Genomic DNA, 22,388 nt, shown 5'->3' with positions numbered 1-22,388 from the left:
TGGCTTTAAATAGGTGCCCATATTTTCTGCATACTCACATCCTGCATTTATTTTCCTTGAGAAAAATAAACCTCACAGAAGCCTCAGACTGATTTCACACTCCAGAAAAAAAAAAAAAAAAAATCCTTGGCAGAAGCAAAATGCTTGGAATTTGATGGGAAGCTTTTATAAGGATGTCCACCCAAATTAAGTTAAAAAAGAATAATTTGAGTTTGCATTTGTACAGAGCAGATCCTGCCATTCTTAAGTCAGTGTTTCAGATGCCAGTGCAGAACTCACAGGCATTAGTTTGACTTTGATACACAGCTTGGACAGCAAACTTGCAGGCACTACTTCCCTCAGACTGAGGTATTAAAACTCACTAAGAAATGCACTTGGCATGCATTTTTAATTTTTTCCCCATACTCTTTAACTTAATAAGACACCTCAAAGGCTCATCCATTTCATGCACCTGCAGGAACTCTGGACTGGCACCCCTCAGCTGCGACCCTCTCAAAGCTGTATTTGTGTGTCCTGTTCCACAGAGCATGTGAAAATTCAAATCCATCTTGCTGAGAAATTCTGTTCACAGCTGCTTGCTTGGCAGAGATTTGGTTGGGGAGGGAAGGGGGGGAGGGAGGAGGGAGAGACAATTTTCCAAGCAATGGGGAAAAACAGTGCAGAACTTTCATCATCAATGGCCTTGACATCACTGGAGCCAACGGAAAGAACATCGCCCAAGTGACTCCATGCAAGGGAACCATTCACAAATAAAAAATCTCCTGCATTGATTTCTATCATGGTAGCTCATGCCAAGCTTCCTTTGGTGAAATCCAGATTTCTCCTGCATTGGCTTCCTCGCACTGTTGATAGAGCAGGATATTTGCTGAAACAAGCAGGTGATGAATGAGATTTCTGAATTAATCAGCATATTTGCTGGAGAGAGAATTGTGTTCTCTTATGAAGCTCTAAGAAGAGCTGGCTGTGTTTTTCCAAAGGAGATAACAGACATAGGATTTCTGTACTAAATTCTAACTGGATTCAAGTCTTGCTGGCAGGTGAATTTCATAACAGGTGCATCTCTTACTGACCCTGCCAGTGGATTTATGGAAGCGAAAATGTCTGGCAGTTGATACGGGCCTACACCACACCAAGAACGGGTAACATTTCATGAGGAAACTTCTCATTGCCATAAATCCTCCAGGATTCCAAAAGAAATGCAAATTCGCAGGAATAAAGCCTGGTTGGTTTCCTCCACAACCAGTAAACATGTTTCCCTTTCTCAAAAGAGCATCAGAAAACAAGTACTGCACAAGTCTGTTTTATAACCGCTCAATGAGGAGCATAGCATACAGAAATCATAAAATAATTTTTATTCTTGGTGTTCTCTTGTGATATCCCAAGTCTTTACTAACTGTGCAGTGCCAAACACTTCCTGCACATCATTCCAAAACTAGTGGCTTTAGTGATGGCATTAGTTATTCCATATGGCATACAAATGTTTTACAGACCAGGAAGAAAAGTACTTTTAGCTTTGTCTAAGCCAAGAATGGATTAGATAAAAACCCTGATCAAGAAGGACAGAAAACTTTATGTGTATTTGGTTTTCTATTTTGAAAGACATAATTTCCCTCATATTAATTCAGTAAGATATTGAGATTTCAGAAAGCATCATTTGCAACCACCAGAATAAGTAAATCCACTCTCATGTCATTGTCACCAGACAACTTCTATCTTTGCAATCATTGTTGATCCTCAGGCTGCTCCATTACACCACTTTACAAAGCTTTGGAGAAAAGAAAGATATTTTTGATGAGTGTTTTTATGGAACAGAGAACTTTAAATCCAGAGTGGCCACCACCCAGAGATCTGAACTCTGAACCCCACTTGGCTGGTGATCTTTGAGGGTCAGACATTACATGAAATATGACATCTGTTGGAAATCAGACTACCAAACTGATGGGAAGTTTGGTCTTAAATGTGGGAGCCAAGTCAGCTACTGAAAATACATAATGCTATCAAATACAGACTCATTACCCTGTGAAGAAAATGGTTTCAATTCTAGCAAGAAAATCGTAAAAATAGCCCTTCGATGCAGTTTTTCCTGTAAGGTCATGGAGAAGCACCAAAAAAAGAATATAAAGGAAAGACAAGAGCAAGAGAATTAAAAAAACTTGATCCTAAATCAAAGCGTTGGCAGTCAGTTGATATATTCAGTAAGGGCTTTGTGAAAGAAGTTTTAAGGCATGTGTGGCTCTTACAGACACATCTATTGTGGGTGGTATTTTAACCAGCTTCATGTCTGACAGACAGTCTGGAATAAAAATAAATTTCAGCTTCTAATACAGATATAATTCTCCTGCTCTGTAGGAGTGAATACCAGTGAGAAAGTGCAGTGTGTTTAGGATAAACTACTTGGATTTACAGTTTTGAGAAGACTACAAAATCTGACAGTTTTGAAGTCCATAAGTAATAAAACCTTTAATGTGCTGGAGAAAAAAAAAAAGGAAGGCATTTAAGTGATTTCCCACCACCACTTAGCACATTGTGTCACAACTGAGATTTAAATATCCATTCAGCAATTAGCAATGGATTTATCATTCATTTCTGTTGGGATTTTCATGAGAATGACTGCAAACAGAGAGTAAAATTCCCTGGCTTAAGAGAAAACCCAAAGAAATGAAAAGTCAGGAAAATAGAAACCAATATTTCTGCTAGTAAATTACCAGTCATTTATCACCTACAGCAGTATTGCATCTGGAGTTGGATTTTCCAGCCTGTAAGATGGTTTTGGGACAAAAACCCCTTGTAAGGCTGTGGTTTGGATATTAATGCCTCTCACTAGGGACACCCGAGTTTAAAGGAAAATCTCCCACAAGGAATTCCCAGTGCTATGTGCTACTCAAATGAGACAATCTACCTGAACATTCTCTTGGCTCCTAAGAAACATGGAGGAGACTCTTCCCGTGCTGAGAAGGAACCATGACCTAAGGTGAACTCCTGCCTCCAGCTCTATCCCCTTCTAATATCATGCTACCCGTTCCAAGCACTCACCCCACAGACTGAATTGCATTTAGCAGCACTGTGGATGTAATTTCTCTCAGCCACTTCAATAAATGACTTGTAGGCTCTGTCCCAGTAACCAAACTGACACAGCTTCCCATCACGTTCCACCTGCAATTCCCAGCTGGAAGCTGCAGGTTACCTGCTTGGTGTAATGAAACCTGAGTGCCACATCCCACTATGCAGCAGTCCCCTGCAATAGACAGGCTTTGATGAAGGTGACTGAAATGTCTGATTCTGGTACTCTGTTGATCAGTCACATTTGATTTTCCTGATTCCTTCATTACTCCCATAAAGACCTAAGAGGAGTTGGAAATCTCTCTTACACATAATCACAAAGATATCACAGCTCTAAAGAAGGCCATCGTGACAGAGGACAAGAATGTTAAGGAAGGACAGGAACCATGAGAAAATTACTTGTCAGAGAATGCATTCCTACAAAAAAATGTGAAAAACTCTACAATGTAAAATAGAATACAACTTGCCTTAAAATAGCATGAATAATGTATTAGTGCTAGGTATCCATTTAACACCACAGCACATTCACAATCCTGATAATTACCATTAGTGAGGATAAATTTAAAAATCTGCAGACGTAAGAGTCAAGCCTTCACTTAATTTTTGAAGCATTCAAACTAAAAGGGATTTTGAACAACTCTATGGTCCTTTTAGCTGGGGAAATGTATTCACAGTGGTCCAAGTACACCAAGAATTCTCAAATCTCTGCACTCCAAACAAAACAAAGGAACTGAATGGGTGTTAGCTTCAGAAGCTCACTTGAGCTTTTTAAGAACCAACATCATCAACTATTTTGCTTTCCAAAAAATACCCTAGAGACACCCACAACACATGCTGGTGCACTGGAAATGGACCTGCCCAGCTAATCAGGACCATCCTTTTTATTTTTAATTGACCTTTTACAATAGCAAAAGGTGAACAACACATGTAAATGTTGCAGAAAGCACAAACCCATTAGAAATAAACCTCTGTCTCCCTTTTTGTATTTTCCAATCTGCTAGTGGGGCAATCAGTCTATAGCAGAGGCTCCATTTACACCACGGCTGCACTCAGCTGTGGCTGCACACACCTTGCCAATGGTGCTCCTCACCTGTGTGGGTCAGGAGATGGATCAAGACCAAAGCCTAAATTCCCTGCCTGTCACAGAGCTCCCTGTGCCCTCTGAGATGCCCTGAGGGTGTAAGAGACACTTGCCAAACCTGGCCACGATGGATCTGCTGCATCCTGATGGATGGAGCCAGGACTAGTGGGCTTCCCAGGAAGCAGCAGGTGCCTGAGCGCTGGGTCATCCCATCCCACCCCAAACGTGGAACACTACAAAGCCTTCCCCTATTAGTGGCTTCCCTATAAACAGCTGAGCTGAAGGAACAGGAATAATAAAAAAATTAAAAAAAAAATCAAAGTTAAAATTTGATGAAGAATAAAAACCACACAGCATGTTTGCATTCTGTTCAGTTTCACTGAAGTCACTGAGTCATTACATGGCCACAGCAGAATCAACTCAGAAACAAAGGTCCTGAGAAAAGGGGGTCACACACACTGGGCCACCTCCAAGGACTGCAAGTAAAGTTCACGTTGCCAAGTGCAACTTTTAGAGAAACCCCAACAAGAGCCAGGAGAGCAGGATGAGAATATTTGGTGAACTCTCACCACAGAGCTGGCAGGTGGCCTCAGCAGGGCTAGCAGCATCCAGAAGGTGGCAAGCACGGCTGGAGCAGCTCTGCAGTGGCTGTGGTGTCCCAGCCCCAGGACACAGGAGCATGGGGCTGCCTTTCCTCTGTCCTGTTTACACAGCCCCTTTTTGCAGGAAACGGCTCCTCCCAGGGTTGAAGGCACCAAAAGAGCCAAGTGATCTTGAAGTACAGAGAGGAGGTGGAGGAAAGGGTGGTATTCTTTCCCATCAAAGATCATTTTTACTTAAATACCATTCTCTGTTGAGCTTAGACTCTTGTTTCTGAGGCTGTAATTGACACTGATGAGCTCTGCCAAGCAGCCCTAAAAACAGCAGCTCTGAAGGTATAACCTTACAAAAGCAGTTCAGGATCACCATTCTCTGCTTCCCAAGGGAGCCCAAAGCAATGGATCTTTGTAGAGACAAATTTGACAAAGAGATTTGTATACTCAAGAAGAAATGCTATTCTGCACTGAAATAAGACCAGGCTGTGAATCTAGATAGTCCCTTGAGAAATTATTAAGTCCTCTCAAGTATTTTCACCACATCTGGAAGAGCTGAACAGCCCAAACAGAACAAACACTATAAATGAATAAATAAATAGACAGATAACTAAATAAAGAAATAAAGTGCATCCGCATTGCTCTGTGAGGTCTAAGTTTTGCTCAAGGTCTTTTCCATGGGCCTTTTGGTGTCTGTTCAGCTGGAAATGAAGGGCCCAAGAGATTTTTGTGAAAGCAGAAAGGGATATCCTGAGTCCCAGCCACCAGCCTAACAACACAGCTTCCAACAGCCAGGACTGTGTGGATTGTGTTAGGAACATCACTCATTACTGCCCTGTGTGCTCATGGAGCCTTCTTGTAATTCCACTTACCTATTGAAAATGTTCTGTTTATGATGAAAAAAATATGGTCAAGCAACAGGTTCCTACTCTATAAAAATCAAACAATGACTTTTAATTACTTCTTATCCCTCAATATATTCAGGTAGTGAGCTTTGAAAGGTACACTCTGTAATTCTAGTATATTTCTTGGGAAAAACAATTTGCACAATTTAGGCTGTGGAAAGTCTATTTCTAACCTCATTTCAGTTTTATTTGACTTCTGACCACAGTAACTTGAAATTTGCTTTATGACAATAAAGACTAGGTTTCAAGGCAAAAAAAAAAAAAAAAAAAAATTCCCAACCCGAAACAAAATTCAAACTAAACAAGACAAAAACCCCACCCAGTTTGTATTAAACTCCCATTGAAGTCCTATGCATCTCCTGCTGTTTTCTACCATAAAATAGCCCAAATACATTTCTCTCAGCAACATCCTCTCTCCTGCAGGACTGTGACATAGGTGGAGATGATCACTGTGGGACGGGATTAATTTCTTGGCAAAAGTGGTTATGACGTGCTTGCTGCTACATCCCAGGGTTTGTCAGCATTCCTTGCCCAAGCTGGATCTACACCCCAGAGGCACAGCTGAGGAATTATTGCAAAAAGCCAGTATGTGAGCTGTGCATTTCAGAATTAGCTGCATTTATGTCCAAGGGATGAAATGCTTCAATAACTTCTGCATTATTACACATTACTTCCTATTTGTACTGAAGCTCATAAAAGTAAGAAAGCAGAACTGCCTAAATTATAAAACTCTAAAATTTCTAAAGGCAAATCTTTACACTCTTAAGACAAATTTATGTCTCATGCAGCAGTTGAAGAGCTATAAACATGTTTAAAACTGTGAAATTCTCTAAGTTCTCTCATTTTTTGGTACACCTGGAAGTTAATCTGAATTAAGGGATTTTAATTTAGCTGCAGAGACAGACTTGTTGAGACAATTACAAATGTGAGTCTTCACACATTTCTCATTGTCCCTGTGCTACTTCTCACAGCTTGATGGCACATTGGAACTGACTGCTCCGTGTCATTTCTGCAGGCTTACTCCCCTGAAGTGCCTCCTGGCTTCTCAGCCCTCCCTGCCCAGAAGAAACCTGGGTGTGATCCTGGCTCTTCCCTGATAACCTTCTTCATTACAGAAACTGTGCTTATATTTCATTTATTCTTTTCATATTTCATTGGCCTCTACCCTATAATGAAGCAAAACATGGTCATTGAACTTATTGAGGGCATCAAAAATTATTAAAATCCACAATGCTTGATGCTGACATTATTAATACAATTTCTTGTGGATGAAGGAAGAAGCAAAATTTGAGTAGGTGGTGAGCATTTATTCTGCCCTCAATAACCCAAATGTTCAAATGGTCTTTGTGCACAGTTCTTCACCACTCCTGGAGAAGTGAAGTTGTATACTCTTAGCAAATGCTTAGGGGGCTAATAATAATTTTGTCACTCTTACAAAATCTGACTCTGTTTGAGCCACAAGTTTAGTAACATAAAAAAGAAAGTTAGGGAGTAGTTGTTGATCAGGGCTTCAAACAAAACACAAGCATGCCTTCCTTTCTGTGCTAATTCTAGGAGGAGAAGGAAGTCAACACAATTAATGGCTGATAATTATAAAAATACTGTGTTACTTTATATAGTGCAGCATATAGCTTTCATAAACACTAAAGATGTTACACTCGACTCCTTTCAGTCAAGTCTACTGAATGTAATGTTACATACTATCTTTGTTAGCTAAAGGTATAGTTAGACTACAGATATGCAAGTCTCAGAGTACTAATTAGTTCCCAAAACCATTAAGGAGAAATAATTTTTTCTGTAAACAAGTCATTGAAAAAATAAATTCAGTTTCTTAAGGTGTCATTTTTTTTTTCCATTTCAGGAAGCACCACGCAAGGGTATGTGCAGAAATTAAAAGGAGGATACTAAAGCTCACTGGTCTATATCTGATTCAAGATGGGAAATCCTATGTCCTGAGTATAAAGGTTTGAATTCAGTTACATCTGTGAAACAACATTAAGTAGTCTAAAATAAATGAAAAGCATGAATTGCATTACAAAAATATAATATCTGGACCCCTGAAATATTCTGGTCCCTGAAAACAACATGTCACAAATCAAAATAATTGTTTCCACAACATTAATTGGTCTTAAGAGGAATTTGTTGTGGGGATAAACTTTTAAAAACTTAAGAAAAAAAAAAAAAGTCATCAGGATGGGACAAAAGGTAACAGTGGGGAAAAGGGTTCAATCCCAGCATCTGGAAACAAACTGGCACATTTTCTTCAGCTCATTGGAAACCTGGCACATTTGTCAATTTACAACATTCTCCAGCCACAGCTGCAAGGTACAAATATGTACAGGAGACGGTATGAACATAGAGTATGATCATATACAGACCCCCTTGGAACTGTTCAAGCCTGAAAAATTCTGGTCCTTATGTTATAAAAGTTACCTAATGACCACTTAAATTTGTAAAAGCTAAACTACTGACTCAGGTGCAATAGCCAGGAGCCAACTCACAAATTAGGAGCAGAGGAAAACAAAATCAAGTTTATCAGCAAATACAACCATCTTTGACTTGAGATTATTAGTAGCAAGTTCTCTCTGACCTGACTTATTTTGGAGACACATGGTTTCCATAATTTGTTTCATCTGTTGCAGATCTGCATATTAGGACATAAAAATTCTGTACAAATTTACAGTAGGTGGGGTGAGATGATGCTGAGGCTGATGTCCAAAGACTGGGAATGGATGAACAAATTCAGTTCCTCAAATAAGAAGCTGCATAGTTGGATGAGCCAAGTAGCCTTTTGTATATTTAATGTTCTTCCAAGCCCCATCATATTATGAACAGAATACACAGAGGCACAATAATTTATCTAATAAGAGCAATTTGAAATTAAGTTTACTAACGTTTGCTGAATTAAGGCTGATAAGAAGATGCTACTAAAGGTCTCAGTGCAAAAACACTTATCAGTTTACCAAGACCTGGATTTTCCCCCTCAGAAGTGAATATATTTTCCTGTCTCTCACCCAATGCAGGAATCTTATTAACATTTCTTCATGAGCCAATGCAACAGTATACAGGTACTAGAAAAATACTTTTTTTTCCCCAGCAAAAAACCTGCAAGTAAATAATGATAAATTCTAAAAGAGCATCCAAAACCATTCTGCAACCACAAGTTATGCTGACCAATGCTTTCCCTCCCTCACATTCATCACATAGATAAAAGCTTTCCTCCTAAAAGGCTAATTAATTTAAACTTATCAGATTATCAGATTTTATTTAAGGAGAATATGGATGCTAATAAATAAATAAAATTTAAACCACACATACCTTATTAGATTACCTATTACATAGGAACCATAAATAGGAGTCACCACTGGAAAATATCTATTTGTCCACACAGCTAATGTATGGCAAATGTGTTTTTCTTTGAATGATTATGTTTACTGATTTATATCAGTGAAAGATGACAAGCATTTCCAGTGAGCTCAATCCTACTTCCCTGAGAAGAAAACAAAAACAAGGAGCAGCACCAGCTGCTTGGCAGGGCTGTGCTGGAATGATAACATGGTCTCAGGGCGCTCTTGCTTAGGCCATGGAATTAATTACTGGTGAGTGTTTAATTCAGCCACAGCACTGACAGTTTTGCTTCACCTTGCCCAGCAAACAGCCTGTTTTGCTCACGGTGCTCGCTGCCTCCACACAGAGCTTCTCCAGAATTAGTTCTGCATGCGCTGCACATCTCCAGCAGGATTGAAACTAAGGAGTGGACCATGTCAAATTATGAAATATGTACTCTGGAAAAGATTTGTGGACAAGAACAGTTTGATACCCCACTCTGTACTCTATCTACCTGAAACTAAGCAATAAAACCCATTTTATTTAATAATATACACCCACTAATTTGAGTCAATGAGCATTAGAGATCCAGTCCTAATTAGAAAATTATTATGAACTGATTCTATAGTTCATTCAGCAAAACTTTCATCACCCTCCAACTTAAGAGACTCTTGTCATAAAAAGATGACACTTGTTTCTAAGAGAATGGAAAATTATCAATCTGAATTAAAAAAAAAAACCAACAAAATATTAACAAGGGAAGGAGACAAAGAAACAAGATAAAATAATACAAAAGTCCTTTTATACAAAGTGGCAAAGGAAGAACAGCAACCAAAAAAAAAATTTTCAATTTGAAAGCCAAAAAAGAAAACCAACAAAACCACACACCCAGCAAAGCCACACCACATCAAAGAAACTCAACCACAAGCTCTACTGTAACTGTGTGATTGTGTAGATTTCTACACTTCCTTGGATAACGTTCCAGATTTGCTGGAAATCTGGACAGGACTCTCATGAGAACAGTCTTTCTGATGATATTTTAGATATTCCCAGGTTATAAGTCTGCCAGAAAAAATGCAAGAGCAGCCTTTTTCCATAGAAGTTTTGTATTTGGATTCCAACTACAGCAAAAGAGGAGGAACTACAGAGATGTGTAAACTAAGAGAGGGATCAGTCACAAAGCTTTCCATTTTCCTGACCAGTGCACAATATGGTACAGCCTGAATTTTGGGCAAAACACAGGAGAACTCTGATTTCATTCAACTCTCTTCAGCCTTTTCTAGTTTTGGAAAAAGTATGAATTGGTGCTATTGAAAACAAACGCCTGACGGGAGTCACAGCGCTATCCAGTTTGTTACCAAATGGTTTTCTAATGAAGAACAAGGATTTCTGTCTTGAGCACTGCGTCGTGGGCTGAACAGGAAGGATTCCTGCAGCTTACAGATATGGCTGGTAAATAAAACAGGATGTTACAAAGGTTACCTTCCTCACACAAAACAAGGAAAATATTGAAGTCGCTGGAAGACTGTGAAAATGGATCTTCCATCAGCAGCAAGAATAACACAGCAATAATAATGCTCACTGCATTTTGGAAGGGAAAAAAAGCCAGGGTAACCACTGATTTTCTGTTACTCCTTTATGCTGGCAACAAAACTAGAGGCAGCTTCATTCCTGAAAACAATGACATAACTACAACTTCCACATATATATCTTGCACATCTTTGCAAGAGATGCAACTTAGAAACAGGTGTTATGAAAACCACACTATCATGCACTCAAGACAGAATAAGTTAAAAGCTCTTCTGGGAGAGGAGGTTCCTGGCTCAGACACCTTTTGTGTTACTGAAATAGGTTTGCTTCTATGCTTTGTTTTATTACTATTTATACTCTCTGGTTTTATGGGGAGAGAACAGTAAGTTCCTCCAGAGGGTTGCAGAAAAGTGGAAATCCTTTATCAAGATATTTGTGGATACAGACAGCTTTGGAAATGCAGCTTTGGAAAGTCCAAGACTCTTGGAGCATAGGAAAAGGAATGAAGACACATTTGGTTATTACAGAGATTCTGGCAGATGAAGAGCCAATAGGATCTGAGGAACACAAAGCAGAATGAAAATAATTACTTTCATCTCTTGGGGTATTTACCTTTTCAGCTCGGAAAAAAGGCCTAGATACTGTCAAATTCCCAGGAGCAGCACTGGTTTGTCTTTGAAAGCTCAGGTTCTGCAAAGTGGGGCAGGAAGGGCAGCTGAATCTCTTCAAACAGAGAAGTTAGCAGATAAGTGGGTGCCCTTCCTGTTAAGCCAAAAGGGCCCCAAACACACAGAATCCATATGACCCATGACATCATCAAACACTGGAAGTTGTTAACCAAATGCCCAATGTCAGGAAACAACTATCTATCTGTGACAAACCGAGTTCTTCCCTCTCTATAGGGCTGGAACTAATTTATTTTCTATCAAAGTTTGCTTGCAACCTTTCCCTCTTTTCTCTCATCCAAAGAAGCATTTTCAGCAGTTATTTGCAGCTTATCCCTCTGGAAACCCAATAGGTTTTAACTTGCTTTGTGGTTCCATTAATGGAATGATATTCACCAAAAAAACTTTGAAATGGTCACACTCTAGGAAAACCCAGCTGATGTAAAAAATCATCGCCTGTAATCCTTCTGTCATGCTCAGTGTTCTGAGTATGTAAATATTTGTTTAAAAAAGTTACCAATGGATTCTGGAAATCCACATGTATTTCTTGGCGCTTTTAAAGTTCAATAAAACTGCCTGCATTCATCCACACAGGATCATGTGGTTTTAGGAGGAACACCTTAACTACTGTGCTGCAGTTAATCGAGACAATAGTACTGTTGATTTGCATTAATTAGTTACTTTTACACTAAGCAGTGCACACAGCCCTTCCTATACCAAGTGATACATCAAATTTTTTTTTTAACAGATGAAAGCAACATTAGTGAGCACCCTCTGTATCTCACCTCTCAAAAGCAGATGCACTGTGAAGCCAGTGTAGAATAAATTTTCAGCATCACATACTTACTCTCTTCAGTATTTCCTGCTTATCCCTAGTTTTCCCCCCTCATTTTTAACTGCTTTTAAATTGGTGCTGGATTTGCAAACCTTTGACCTTGCTTTGTGCTCTGAGCATCACCCACACAGTCTCACTAAGCGTGCTCCTTGTGATTTGAAGGATTTTGTGGGATGGAAGACTTCAAAAGGCATCAGAGAGCTGAGGAAAAACGACTGGCCTCTAATGAGCCAATTGTCAAACTGGACAAGAGCTGTACAGCTTACAAAAACTTCCAAGGAGCAACTTCAGTCTCACCCACTGTCACCTCGTGTCTGTGGATCTGTGGCACTCGCAGAACATCCCTGCTGTGGCCAGCTCGCGTGCAAAGGAGGCAGCCACGCCGAGGCATCCTCAGCTGCCAGACTTCCCCTCTCAGCCCTGCTAACCTCCGTGCTGACCTACAGTACCCTCAGTTTTCCATTCCTTTAGCCTCTCTTACGCAAATATAGCCCAGGTTCCAAATTGGGCTCTGTTTATTCCAGGAACACAAAGACAACCGTTTTCACATCTAAGAAAATGACGTGTCTTGATAAAGAATTGAAACATTTTCACACAATGCTGAAAACAAACGCCGTTTTCATCAGCATCCCCAAATCCCTGTGGACTGGTTTCTAATCTATTCTACTAATTCCTGGATCTCTATGCCAAATTAATGTCTTCACAAATTTCACTGAATCCTCTCTTGCTTGAACTCCTTATTTCACTTTAGCTTGAAACCTTCTCCAATGTTTGCAACTGTGTCCATTAGCAGGTGTCTTTCAGGCAGAAAGTTAATTCAACAGCACACAGAAACGGTCCACAATTGTTGCTCCAACTAGGTGCTTCATCTTTGCCTTTTAAACAAAACCGAGCATTTGGATTCCAAGTGTTGCAAACTATGGAAAATATCCAATATGACAAAAAGCACCACTACGAATAAGCTGCTTTTGTTTCAAAATTCGAAGTAACATATTTTTCTTTTAAATGATCTAACTAAATTTTCCAATACAACATCCCCATCACAAGATTCTGTGGTTTCATTTTGCTAAGTACATTAAGGCTAATTTGCAGTTTGACAGTGAAAATCTTCCTGACTTTTTCTTTTGTGTCATTACCAATGATGATAAATAAATATCCAATACTTTAAAAATCCATAAATTCATTATAAATATTGAAAAGCAGCTTTCCACAGAGCTATTAGAAAAAAAACTTAATTTCACCAAATTGACCTTTTCTAGAATATGAGCAGTTCATAGCCTTACAATACCAATTAATAATAGGGTGCTGACAAATAAAACAAGCTGGTAAGTATGAATCTTGTTCATAACAAGATTGCACAAGAAAATATACTGTAATGACCCTGTCTGAACATCCTGTAATGGCCTATTGTTCTTCTCTATTACTGTCATTCAGCAATTTTTTTTAATAGCGGATGCATGGCAGCAGAGGAACCAATGTGACATGGGACTGCACGTGCACAAATCCTGCCCCATCCTTGAGGTGAGCAGACAGCCCTGGCACTCCTGGGCTGCTCACTGCATGCTCACAACAACCCCACATCTCAGCAGAACTCGGGTGAGGCAAATAAAAATACTCAGCTCTAAGTGCCTTAATGGCACTCACATTTGAGAATTGAGAAGAGAGCAGAGTCCTTTTACCTGTCAAGGGCAAACTACAGGAACAACAGGAATGAATAGTGGAAAAATCATAAGCTTAAATTCTGAGAGATCGTGAAGTTTTTTAGACAATACGTGGTGGAAGAAATAGGAGGCATCCTTCTGTTCCACAGGTGAAGAGGAAAGGTGGTAATGAAGATCTTCCATGTGTGACAATTGGGTATTTCACCTGCTCTCTGTACGAGGAAAAATGAGCTAACTTAGCACTGCAGTTACTGACACCTTCACTAGACCACGGACTGAAACCCAGCATCTGGTTTTGCTATCTAATGAAAATACTGAATAGACAACTGATTCCAAAACCATCCTGTGAATTCATGTCACAGACAAGTAGTGGAATCTCTCTGTTTATCAGTTTGACTGACCACAGGACACCTGACAGCTAAAGGCAACATCATTCCATTTACTGATTATTTCAGTTCACTTTCCTATGGGAACAACATTTTAAGGTTCAGAGTTTTTCTCTTCCTTTGTGCATTTGTTACTCCTTCCATCACTTTGTCTTCCTTACTACCAGGCTTCATTGTTTTACTGTTAATTAGTACTCAAGGAAGGAGGAGTTGGACAATGTCCTGCTTAAAATCTGTAAATGTTTAAAAATATAAAAGCTCAGAATTCTGTGAAACACAAGGGATAAAGAAATTGTAAAAATAAAACAAAACAAAACAAACCTCTGGCTTAACAATTTCCACATTCCTGTATGGTTTAAAGCTATTTCTGAGCACTTTGGTTTGGCACACGTGCATTCCCTGAGGAAGCTGAGTTATCACCCATAACTCTGTCCTGCCAGTTTGTCTTCATTGGACAATATAAAATTCTCTTTCCTTGCCTATGCTGACTGAGAAAGGTTATTGGTCCCTAAAATCTGCTTTGAAGCAGGGCTCTTTTGGTGCTGTTGTACCCTGGAGGTGTCAGCAGGCGTTGCCGTGCTCCGGTGCCCCAGTGCCCCCACAAAGACAGCACAAGCATTTTGCCAGCCTTCCAACAAACCCTGAATTACTGCCATGTCCTTCACTGGTCTGTAATGTGACTCTAGGAAAAGCTTAGCATGTCAGCAGACTATTTTATCCCTGCAGCCCTAAATAAAAAGTGTCCAGTTAAACTACATTGTCTGAATTCTTCCCCTGGATTGCACGCACAGTTTTCAGAAGAGGGATCTTCTGCAGAGAAAGAGCTTTACCTGTGCAAGTTCTTCTGAAATAGCTGAGGGACAAAAAGGGAAAGAAAACCTAGACCCAGCAGCTATCCCAGTGGATCATGCTAAAAGGTTAGAAACACCTGAATGATTTCCCTAGGTACTCTCAAAATGCCGATATAGCCCATCCAGCACATGGGGTTGGGGGAACAAAAGGCTCTGAAAGGACCACACTGTGACTTCCATAATCAACCAATAATGACACTTTAAAGAATAGAAGATGGACCAAGATCACCTCCCTTAGTCAGAAATTAAAGATTTCCAGAATGAGAAACTAAAAATAATTTCAAATGAATACGACTGTACTCCAGACAGAATTGTTTGAGCTTCCAGTTACAACCATTGCTCCTGTTTTAGATAAAACCTACACTGTGTTAGCAAATAAATATGAAACAAAAATCTATTTTCCCTGGTGTGTAACCTGTGGCAATGTTAATTGCACTTAGGACACAACACAGAGAAAATTACATCTGATATAATCTTTCACGTCTTCCTTAGGGAAAAATGATGGAGGGTGAGATCCTTGGGTTCTGTAAGACAAGGAGAAGACTGCAATACCAGAGTTTAACTTGATGGGTATTCTTACTCCTATTTGCTTATTGGTTTCTAAAGTTCTTGTTTTCTAGGACTATAATTTCCCATTTGTTTTCAGCAGAAAAACTTTCATTTCCTGATGCACATACACAATTAACAGATTAAAACCATTTTTTAAAATCCCTCTTCACCCACTTCTTCTAAAACTGGAGAGGAAAGATAAAAAAAAAAAAAAACAAAAAAAACCCCAAAGCAAAACAACAACAAAAAAAAAAAAAACCAAAAAAACAAAACAAAAAAAAAAAACAAACCCTCCCCCTCAAGCCCCACACTACAAACATAACCACAAGAAAGGCAGCATCTCAGTTCAGTTTTTAAGTGCTTACTTAGCATGTGCTTTTTCCCCAGCTGCTGCCAGCCACACACAAACCCAGCGCAGTCCTGGTGGCCCTCCACACATTTTAATGCAATAAACAGCACATTTAATAAAGAATGAAGAATGTGCAGTGGTAGCCACGCAGAGAGTACTTGAACAGCACACAGGAAAGAGCCTTAATTTGGCTTTCCTGAACTTGTTGAAGCTAACTTTTTGCCCAGTACACACTAAACCAATGTTAGAGAGGTTCCCCACGCCGATGGTACGGTGCACACGCTCTGCAAGGCAGATGCCTCTGAAGTTCACCACGGTCATTTATGGAAAGGGTTCCCACCCCCACCTTCCCCTTCCAAGAAACTGGACGTGTGAAGACAGACATTTCTCTGAGAGGAAGGATAAGGCAAGAGGTTAATTTCATCTGCATGAGCCAGCATAGGATAAGCTGTTGGAAATATTGTCAAGCCACATTCTTAATGCCTGGCAAAGTGACTCACTCAGAGTCATCACAGGAAAGGAAGTTGAATAGAATCAAAAACGGAACAGGATGGGGGCTTAAACAGGAGAAAGAAGTGAGAGAAAGGAAACTGGATTGTTTAAAGTAGGCTGAGGTTACAAGTTCTAGAATGAGATTATTTTTAAAATACACATATAAAATACATATCTGTAAAAATATGTACGCATATGTAAAAATACATTAACGTGTGCATGTATTTATAAAAAAAGCTTCTTTCCATTTAAAGAGAGACTTGTATTTGTGGGTTGCCTTCCAGAGATGCCTGCTGAGGTATTTGTTTCTTTTTAAGGTGGAATTAACATGGTCTGGGAAATAAACAACAATCCCCTCTAGAAACCCACAAATTTTTAACGATCGCATTCCTATTCCACACAATATGAAATTCCCAGAATATTGAGTGCCACACTCATGCAAAAATCCACCACAATACAACATTACTGCATGATTCCCTAAAGAAACACTAAGCAATAAACCAGTCACTTTTTTTTCCCCACACCAAAAAATTCAGCATTGACTTTTACTTGAAACTCCATGGCACACAGCAAAGTCTGTCCTCCCCAAATTTTTTTACTGTGAGAGTTTGGATGATTAACCACCTCACATATCAATTTCAGATATGTCAAACACAAAGAGTATGTAGACTGTCTCAATATGTAAGTCACTTGCAGAAGCACCTCTCCTTAACTTCATCACAGCTGAAAACACATTACTTGTGCAAAAGAATGTTCACCACCAAAAAGAACAGTTTTGTCCCCAAAGAAGATGACAAAACCACATTTTTTTTAACATCATCAAGGCAATATTGAACAGAGTCACAGCTCTTTATGTTTCAGCTGTTCATCTGTGGGTACAAGTTCTGACCTGTCTTTTTTCATGTTCAAGGGGACACACAGAAAGATGACTACACCCATTAAATCATATAACTAAAAAAACCCCCAAATTTCAGACTTAAGGAGGCATGCCTGGTCAAAAAATTATTCTGGAAAAATGTATTAAGATAAATACTTCTAAATTCTCCTAAAAAAGCTTATCTCTGTATAATATTTCTTATTTAATCCCCAGAGTGACACCTGCTGGATTTCACTAACTGAAACTAAAGGGCAGATATTGCCATTATACAGAATATCTCAGGATAATAATTGCAAAAACGTGCCATTTTAGTAATAAAAGACTGCAGAGCAGAATAGTTTCCCTCCATTTAGGGTACTAAACAAACACATAGATGCAACCACGGAAGAAGTAAATATAATGTCTAAAGGTCTTACTCATTTCTGGAAAGTACATTTTTAAATTTCTATCTAGGAAGGATTCTAGCACATAACATTTGGTGAAAAATTACATTAATTTCTGAAAATATTAATATGGAAAAAATACTTTTAAATCCTAAAACAAATTAGTTCAGGTATAACAAACATGTTCTCAGTGCATCCATTGCTTTACTTTAATGAAACGCTAAAACTCTACCAGAATTGCCAGTATTGGGATAACATAAAATTTACGAAAATCAATTGGCAAGAATTTACCACTGTAATGGGAGAGGAAAAAAGTAAGGAGAAAATATAAATGGTAATTCAAAAAGGGATGCTTTGTGCCCATACAAATACTCAAAACAGTGCAGTTTTCAAGCTGAGAATATCAAAGAATAGGTGAAAAAGATGCTGCAGTTTTTAGGAACATAAGATAGTCAGCCTAAACACAGCTGATGGTAAACAACAGTGTAGGAGGTAGGTGTAGGTGCTTTGAATATAATAACCAGAAGAAAAAAATTACTAATTTCTTTGGTTGGCTCCTTGTTCATGGTAATACAAGGGAAGTCAGACTGGCATGGGCTTCATTAAACACAATCATCACTAATTTTTGCGGGATATTTTTTTAAATGTAGCCTTCATGACCCAGACGTAAAACCAGATATGCAACATTGTTCTATTTTCTAAAATCCAGTTAGAATGGTCAGATACAAGTTAAAAATAGCCAGAACTGCTAGAAAAGGCTTGAGTGACACCTAGGATATACTAAAAGGTAATAGCCTCAGACACACATGCAAACTTACCACAAGAGTCTGATTTCTTTTCTCCAAGGAATAACATGGTTTCTTTCATGGAAAGTCTTTTTTGGTGCATTACAATGAGTTAAGTGCATTTCAATTGCATGTTTCCATACTGCAGAAATGATTGAAAGTGTTTGCACAGAGCTAGGGCAGAAAAAGGATGACTTTGCTGGGAAAATGTAAACAGTATAAACAAACTTGGGAGACTGAAGCATGAGAGACAACTGTTAAAACAAAACTTTGAAAATGTGAAAGTTTAGCCTTTCAGCTCTGCCCACATTCTAAAATAGAACAAAAAGTGTTGCTAAAAAGAAATGGTCTAATAGAACTCAATTTCATAACATCTTCTATTGTACCACACTGGCTGTGGAATTCTCCATTAAGGTATCAGGTAAGAAAAAGGCTATTTTCTGCTGCTCTTTGTACAAGTTTTTTATACTGAAAACATCAGAAATGCCAACATGAATACAAAAAGTAAAAAAAGGGGTTGTGTTCACATGCAGAAAGCTTTCTCATTTTTGTTTCGAACATTAGAAAGATGCAGCATTCAGACACATGCAGTTCAGATTATTAGCACGTCTGATTCCCGGTTTTCCAAATAAAGGATAAGGTTAATTTCCTCTGAAAGTTTCTTTGTAAACTTAGGTTCTCTCTTTAGTTGTTACATTGGCAATAATGGAAATCAGCATGCAATGGACCTGCACATGTTGTTCGTAGAAATAATGTACTAAATATAGTATTATATGTCTAAGACATAAAAACACATATAAAACCACACTTATTTTACTGGCTAAAAGTTATTCATTTGCCAACTCACATCTGTTTTGGTAGCAGCAGTATTCATTCCTTCCTCGACACAGCAGTACCAAGCATATAGTTAATTCCAGAGCTCCGACAATTTGCTACACCAATCACTTAAAATACTTCCCAGGGACAGAGCAGTTCCACGAGCAAGCAAAGGCTGTTTTCAATAAGTGCAGAGCCTGGCTGAGCAAACTGCTGCACATGAAGCTCAGTGACAGAGCTGCCCAGGCTTGCAGAGCAGGGCTGGCCAGGGCACCGAGGCAAGGCAAACACTGCGTGTGTGCCACAGGGGTGGCAGCTGCTCAGAAGCACTGAAGGGGCTTTGGTACCAAATCAAGAACATCATAAACACACTGGCAACAGATGGGAACAACTTCTTAAGGAGAAATCCTGCTTTGTTTTCCTAACTGTAGACTTGTCTTCTCATTGGACAACTTCCCTCAATGGCTTTGATAGCTTATGTTCAACAGTTACTATAGCAGTGACTAGATACACCTCTTTTAAATATCACTGAATACATGTTATTATTAAAACATATCGGTATAAAACACATCATTTCTTCCAAATGACCATGGTCCCATTTTAATTGCATGACTGCATGGCTTCATGTACTTCTGTGAGTCCAGTCCTACCAAGTTCCTGCACAAGCCAGGAATGCTACTGGAGAAAGATGATTACCTCAAATGCAAGTTAGTAACTATATAGATGTCAAAGGAAATTTGTTAATGTGCTTTCTTCCCTCAGTTTTACTCTCAGTTGTATCCTGGTCTATAATCTGAACTGCAATACCCAGACAGCCCATGGAATAATCCTGTATTTTTCAGAGTAAGTCCCTTTACTGACCCAGGTAAGGCACCGGTCACCCAGCGAGACACATGCAGTTCTGTTTTTCAGATCATGTTTTTCAACTGAAGTGCTCCAAAATTACAGAAATTACCAAAAAAACCAGCTGCCAACAGACAGCAGAATGTAAAGTCCCTGGATGGCTGACCATCTATGTGTAATTCCTTCAGCAGAAAAATACCCACATTTAGGAATGTCTTGCCCTTTGACAGTCAGTGGAAAAGTTCCCACTGGCTCTCAGTGGGCCAGGGTTTCAACAGTTGTGTTGTATCAAGAAAAGCCTATTCAAAGGGACAAGTACTATATCTCTTAAGGCAGAGAATGACTCCAAATGATCAGAAATTCAGTATGCAGTAACATTTGAAGTTGAAAGGACACACATAAAGCAATTCTTGAATCTGCAATCTATCAGGTACTCAGTTTTGTCCAGTAAAAAATGCAGTCACACTCTTCTTAAGCAAAGACAGCCCCGCCTGTCTTTGCTTAACCTGCAAACAACATAGATTCTGACATACAGCCTGCAAACATGCACATGCCTGGCATATCTTCTGTGGGCAGACCCACTTCAACATACACCAGTTGCCTATGAAGAACAAAAAATAAGAATCTAAATCATTTAGCTGGTATACTTCTAAAGACAGTTGTTCCCACTGCACTGGTCATTTAACATAAGCACCGTTTATGTGAAGTGCCATCTCTATTGACTTAGTGTCACCAAGTGCCTTTTGTGCAGATTCCCAAAGTTGGATAAAGACTTTGGGATTGCTTCTATATACAGTGAAATAATGAGAGTTTAAGCAAACTAGAGAAGAAAATACCATGCTAATACAGATAACTTTTTAAAACTAAGGATTTCACATAGTACCACAGCATATGTACTTTAAAAGAAAACACATCTGTTTTCAGATGTGGTCTTATATTAATCTAGAGTGTCTCCTTCCCATGCACCGAGAGGACCTCAGATTCAGAGTTTTCAACTGTTAGAAGCATTACTAGTGTAAGGGAATGACAAGATCCCCAGCAGGCACATTAAGAGTGGGAAGATTGCATTGGCACAATTGTAAGAACAGCAAAGTCCATCCCCAAGGTCCCTGGTGTAAGTTTATTAAGGTAAAGAGAAAAAAAACCCTCAGTTATTTTTATAACAATTTCATTCTCTTCTCTTATAAACTGCATGGATAACTGAAGGATTAGTTGTAGATCAAATCCAGGTGTGATTTACAGCCTAACAAGATTTATTTTCCTGGTTCTATTGCTCCCTTTCTTACCACACGAGCAAATGACTAGAATTCCCAATCTCAGCACTGCAACCGCATTTGTAAAACGGGAGGGTATCACATCTGTTTTGGAAAGCTTAAGGAGTGTCAAGACGTTAACTGCCTATCAGCTGGCAATTGAAAGCACGGCATCACACACTTGCCACCGTTCAATAGTTTCTCTAAGGAAGGAAAAGTGGGCATTTAGCTGTCAATAAATCACCTCGGTGTTTGCGGTCAAAAACCTCAAACAGTAACGTGCCGGCAGGCGTGCAGCCTTCAAAGCAACCCAACTTTTGCTCAAGCAAACAGAAAGCCCAAACAAAACAGTAGCTTTATCTTTTAAGTTGTGTAATTACAACACAAAACCTAATTATGAAACAACTCAAGTGTGACCTCTTTCTGGTAGAATAAGTTTAGAGAAATACTCGGTAAGTAAACCTACACCACTTTATCACCTAATTCAGCCTCTATTGAAAGAGCTGCAGTTGTACTGAATTAGTCTTAAGGACCCTTTTCAAGCCAACGAGTCTCTAATTCTCTCCAGATGTGAAGACAGAGATTTGGTTAGTTAATATTAGGTTTCAGGCAGAATCCTTAAAGCGCTACCTTTGGGCATTTTATCTCTATCTATCCTACCGAGCGTAGACCATAACACCGCCGGTTATAAAATCAGCCCAACACCTCGCTCGCTAAAAACGAGCGAAGGTTTTCCTCGCAGGCTGTGCGGGCGCAGACCGCATCGCCCGCCGGGGTCGGGGCAGAGCCGCGGTCCCGCCGCCCGCTGCGGTGTCACGGCGGCAGAACGAGGATCCCAATGAAGCCACTCACCGAGCCCTGCTTGCAGAGAGCGCCGCGGGGCAGAGCGAGCGGGGCCGCCTCTCCCGGGGCTCCGCAATCCGGAGCGCTGTCCCGGCGGAGCGGCGCTGCTGCGGGAGCGTGTCCGAGCAGCGCGGAGCGGCGGCCGAGCATCAGCGCTTCCTGTTACATCACCCGACCCCGCCTGCGGCCGCGGCAGTCACTTTGCTCTCCCGCACGGCGTGGCCCGGGGAAGCGGGGCTCCGCAGCGGCGTCCGAGCCCCGGCGCTGCCGGCTGGCCCCGGCCGGCGCAGCTCCGCCCGCAAGA

General features: G+C 39.8%; 1 protein-coding gene across 2 annotated transcripts in view; it reads right to left on the bottom strand.

Annotated features, from left to right (window-relative positions):
* Positions 1 to 22,388, bottom strand: part of CALCRL (calcitonin receptor like receptor) — a 63,254-nt gene extending 40,866 nt beyond the window's left edge. Inside the window, exon 1 of one of the 2 annotated variants that reach the window (XM_077785154.1) lies at positions 22,285 to 22,388. The gene's annotated coding sequence lies outside the window, so the exon portion shown is untranslated. Of the gene's footprint in view, positions 1 to 22,093; positions 22,255 to 22,284 lie in introns of those variants that run through there. The other variant, XM_021540938.3, reaches the window with a different exon arrangement.

This window comes from Lonchura striata, chromosome 8, assembly GCF_046129695.1.
Source record: "Lonchura striata isolate bLonStr1 chromosome 8, bLonStr1.mat, whole genome shotgun sequence".
NCBI lineage: Eukaryota > Metazoa > Chordata > Aves > Passeriformes > Estrildidae > Lonchura > Lonchura striata.
The sequence above is the reverse complement of the archived record's forward strand: the minus strand, read 5'-3'. Positions and strand labels throughout refer to the sequence as shown.